Below are 5,164 nucleotides of genomic sequence, written 5' to 3'. Positions count from 1 at the left end.
TGGATGAAGATGGAAACCATCATTCTTGGCAAACTGACACAAGAACAGAAAACCAAACACTGTGTGTTCTCACTCATAAGTGGGTGTTGAACAATGAGAACACATGGACACAGGAAGGGGAACAACACACACTGAGGTCGTTGGAGGTGGGGGGGCTAGGGGAGGAACAGTAGGGGGTGGGAAGACTGAGAGGGATAACATTAGGAGAAATATCTAATGTAGGTGACAAGGGAATGGAGGCAGCAAACCACCATGGCACGTGTATACCTATGTAACAATCCTGCAGGATCTATACATGTACCCCAGAACTTAAAGTCAAATTTAAATAAATAGATAAAATAAAACAAAATAAAGTCTCCTCGCCCTCTGGACCTCAGCTTCCTCCTCTGTAATGAAGGAAGGGTGACAAAGAGCCCCTTGAGGGTGCTGGGGGCCCTAGATTCTGGCCCTGGCTCTGCCGACATCCAGCTGAGTGTTGTTGATTGAGCGTACGCTTTCTACAAGCCATCTTTCTCCTACATAAAAAGAGGTATCAACTCAACAACAACAAAAACAAAGAACCCAACTCAACAATGGGCAAATGACTGGAATATGGACACTTCTCCAAAGATAAACAAATGGCCAATAGGCAGGTGAAAAGATGCTCAACACCACTAATTGTTAGGGAAATGCAAATCAAAACCATATTAAGATACCACTTCACGCTCATTAGTATGGCTATTATCAAAAAACAGAAAACAACAAGTGTTGGAGAGGATGTGGAGAAATTGGAAACTTTGTGCGTGGCTAGTGGGAATGAGAAATGGTGCAGCCAGTGTGAAAAATGGTATGCCAGTTCCTGAAAAAGTTAAATACAGAATTACCATATGATCCAGCACTTTTGCTCCTGGGAATATACCGAAAGAATTGACACCAGGAACGCAAACAGATGTGATACACCCACGTTCACAGCAGCAGCGTTCACAATGGACAAAAGGCGGAAGCCACCCAAGTGTTGGGCCACCAGTGAATGAACAGATAAACAAAATGTAGTGTATACATGGAGTGAATATTATTCAGCCTTAAAAAGGAAGGAAATTTGGCTATGCACAGTGGCTCATGCCTGTAATCTTAGCACTTTAGAATGCCGAAGCAGGTGGATCACCTGAAGTCAGGAGTTCAAGACCAGCCTGACCAATATGGTGAAACCCATCTCTACTAAAAATACAAAAATTAGCCAGGCGTGGTGGCATGCACCTCTAATCCCAGCTACTCGGGAAGCTGAGACAGGAGAATTGCTTGAACCCAGGAAGCAGAAGTTGTACTAAGCTAAGATCGCTCCACTGCACTCCAGCCTGGATGACAGAATGAGACTCTCAAAAAAAAAAAAAAGAAGAAGGAAAATTCTATCACATGCTACAACATGGATGAACCTTGAAGACATTATGCTGAGTGAAATAAGCCAGTTGCAAAAGGACAAATATTGTACGATTTCACTTATATAAGGTACTATATAAGTGAGTACTAGTCAAATTCAGAGACAGAAAGTAGAATGGGACAGGCATGGTGGTTCATGCTTGTAATACCAACACTTTGAGAGCCTGAGGCAAGAGGATCACTTGAGCCCAGGAGTTTGAGACCAGCCTGGGCAACGTAATAAGACTTCGTCTCTACAAAAACTGTAAAAATTAGCCAGGCATGGTAGTGCACACCTGTAGTCCCAGCTACTTAGGAGGCTGAGCGGGGAGAGTTGCTTTAGCCCAACGGGTCAAGGCTACAGTGAGCCATGACTGTGCCAGGGCACTCCAGCCTGGGCAACAGAATGAGACCCTGTTGAGAGAGAGCGAGAGAGAAAGAGAGAGACTGAGCGAGAGAGAGACAGAGGAGAAGAGAAAGAAAGGAAGGATGGAAAAAAGGAAGGAAGGAAGGGAGGGAGGGAGGGAGGGAAGAAGGAAGGAAGGAAGGAAGGAGAAAAGAAAAGGAAAGAAAGCAAGCAGAATGGTGGTTACGGGGGGCTGGAGGAAGGAATTGGGAGTTAGTGTTTAACGGGTACAGAGTTTTAGTTTGGGAAGATGAAGAGAGTCCTGGAGCGGGATGGTGGTGACGGCTGCATAACAACATGAATGCACTTAATGCCACTAAACTATGCAGTTAAAATGGCTACGATTCTAAATTGTATGTTCTGTATATTTTACCACAATAAAAAAATAAAACAAAAAGAGTCACTGGACCGCATCTAAGGTGTCATCCAGCTCTAAAATTTGATGCCTCTTGTTGCTTAACAGATTATAAGAAGAGATTCTCTTGTTTCCTTCACCAAATAGCAAAATCGAATCCTCAGCGTTTTTCAGCCTGTGCTGCCCAGACCTGTTTGGAAAACAAAACACCTGAGAATCTGTGGGCTTGGCTGCTCTCTTGTCCCAGCCAAGAGGAGACTGGGAGCCCCTGAAGAACTCTGCAATTTGCAGGCAAATCAGGGCAGGTATTTTGTGGTCCTTGGGAGAAATTTTTTTTAATCAGTGTTCTTAGACTTTTGGGTGAGTCTTGTTTATCGTATTTCTGAGCTGGACAAAACGTAGCTTCGGAGAAACTCAGAGCCCATCTGTTTAGTATTTAGAGCAAACTCATGGAGAGTACTCAGGCTGAAAATTTGTTTGGGGTTTGGGTGTTTAAAAAACAAACAAAACTCCTGTAACTATCATGCAGATGAGTGTAGTGACTTAAAACACAACTTAAAACGGACGCCTGGCCTCTGAAAGAATGCAAAATGTCATCTTCTGCTTTCCTGATCTTTTCGCATTCTAATTTCAGATGTCTGCCCTTCAATGAGATGAGTGGCTGTCAGTTTAAATACCAGACTCTCGATTGCAGACGTCCTTAAGGGACCCAAGGAGTTTCGTAGCTACACAAAGAACCGCTTTCCAACTTGGGTGCCTACCTGTGTCGGTGCTAATTCCATGGAAATCCTTGGCTGGAATACCCAGTGGAGCACGGTAGGTATGTGTATTGCAGGTTTTGACGATCCATCTTCCAACTCCAGGGCTAAGTCTGTGGTGATCTCCAAGAGCCTGCTTGCAACCTAGAGTTTAGGAAAACCGTCTCATTCACCTCACTCTTCTCAGTTTGGGATCCCCAGGGGTTGGTACAAAATAGAAACTCACTATCTACTGAGAAAAGAAAAACTTCAGCTGAATTAAATTTAAAGGAGTGTAATTAAGCCATGAACCAATCGTGAATCGGGCAGCCCCCCAGAATGATAGCAGATTCACAGAAACTCCAGGGTTGCCTCGTGGTCAGAACAAATTTATATATTAAAAAGGTAAAGCAACGTACAAGAATTGGAAGTGAGGTACAGGAACAGCACGATTGGTTACAGCTCAGCATCTGCCTTATTTGAAGGCAGTTTAAGCACTCAGCAGTCTGAGTGGTAGAAGTAAGGCCGCTAGGATTGGCTAACACTTAGCTATTGTTACAGGTGCATACTATTCAGTCAAGTTTTCAATTCTGTCTATTAAGCTAGGCTATAGTTCATTCACAAATATAGAAGTACTGAGTCCTTCTCAGGCCATATTTAGTCGGCTTTAACACTACTGAGTTGAACTGAATGTCATCTTGGGTGGGACAGAATGGAACATAAAGGTCAAACTCTCAATTCAAAATCAGCTAACTGCAATAGAAATCCTTCAGTAGCCAGGCGCCGTGGCTCACGTCTGTAATCCCAGCACTTTGGGAAGCCAAGGCAGACAGATCACGAGGTTAGGAGATGGAGACTAGCCTGGCTAACACGGTGAAACCCCGTCTCTATTAAAAAAAAAAAAAAAAATAGCCAGGTGTGGTGGTGCATGCCTGTAATCCCAGCTACTCAGGAGTCTGAGGTAGGAGAATTCCTTGAACCCAGGAGGCAGAGGTTGCAGTTAGCCAAGATCATGCCATGGCACTCCAGCCTGGACAACAAGAGCTAAATTTGGTCTGAATGAAAGAAAGAAAAAGAAAGAAAGAAAGAAAGGAAGGAAGGAAGGAAGGAAGGAAGGAAGGAAGGAAGGAAGGAAGGAAGGAAGGAGAAATCCTTCACCTTTCTAGCATGGTAGAAAGAAGAAATTCCCACATTTGTTTTTTGCCCTAATTAATACCCAAATTAAAAAGTGCATATGTGTGTTATTTGTAATCCTAGTGTCTATTAATCCTGAAAAGCAAAGCAAACATAATAAGGGGCTGATGATTAATTTTTCTCATTTAGTCTTACCATTCTAGCTAATTTGGTCTTGACAAATTCAGAACAGGGGCTCTGTGTGCAGCCAGACACATCTGCAAGTCCTGTGTGACTTAGTCAAGCCTGACTGACTGTAGATCCACCCGCTGACACCTTCCCCCAAAATGCTGAGAGCCCTGTCTTGCCACCAGGCAGGCATATTTCTTTTCTTTCTTTTTTTTTTTTTTTTTGACATGGAGTCTTGCTCTGTCACCCAGGCTGGAGTGCAGTGGTGTAATCTCAGTTTACTGGAACCTCTGCCTCCTGGGTTCAAGCAATTTTTCTGCCTCACCCACCTGAGTAGCTGGGATTACAGGTGTGTGCCCATCATACCCAGCTAATTTTTGTATTTTTTGTAGAGAGGGGGTTTCACCATGTTGGCCAGGCTGGTCTTGAACTCCTGACCTCAGGTGATCCACCTGCTTCAACCTCCCAAAGTGCTGGGATTACAGGCGTGAGCCACTGCACCTGGCCATGGTAGGTGTATTTCTGAATAAGCTCCTGTATAAATCTACCTGGGTGAAACTCTTGCATTATATATTATACTTTGTACTTTTCAAAGTGTAATACACTGTAGGTATATCATTTTATACATGATACAAAATATATCATTTTTTACTTTTTATACATGATACATCACTAACCATGTGGTGAAATCAAAAGGATTCCCATTTTGCCGAAGAGAAAACTGAGGCATGAAGAGGTGATTTCTTCCCCTGAGTTAGTAGTGGAGCTTGGATCCCAATTATTTCCCTGCTTCTCTGGTTTAATCCTTCCCTATGCACATTTAAAAGTTTAAAACTTTAATCCTTTGATGCACATTTATAAGTTTAAAACTTAGCATCATGCCAGGCGGGGTGGCTCACGCCTGTAATCCCAGCACTTGGGAGGCCAAGGTGGGCAGATCACGAGGTCAGGAAATTGAGACCATCCTGG

Source organism: Cebus imitator, unplaced genomic scaffold, assembly GCF_001604975.1.
Source record: "Cebus imitator isolate Cc_AM_T3 unplaced genomic scaffold, Cebus_imitator-1.0 Scaffold193, whole genome shotgun sequence".
Taxonomy (NCBI): Eukaryota; Metazoa; Chordata; class Mammalia; order Primates; family Cebidae; genus Cebus; species Cebus imitator.
Note: the sequence above shows the minus strand (reverse complement) of the source record.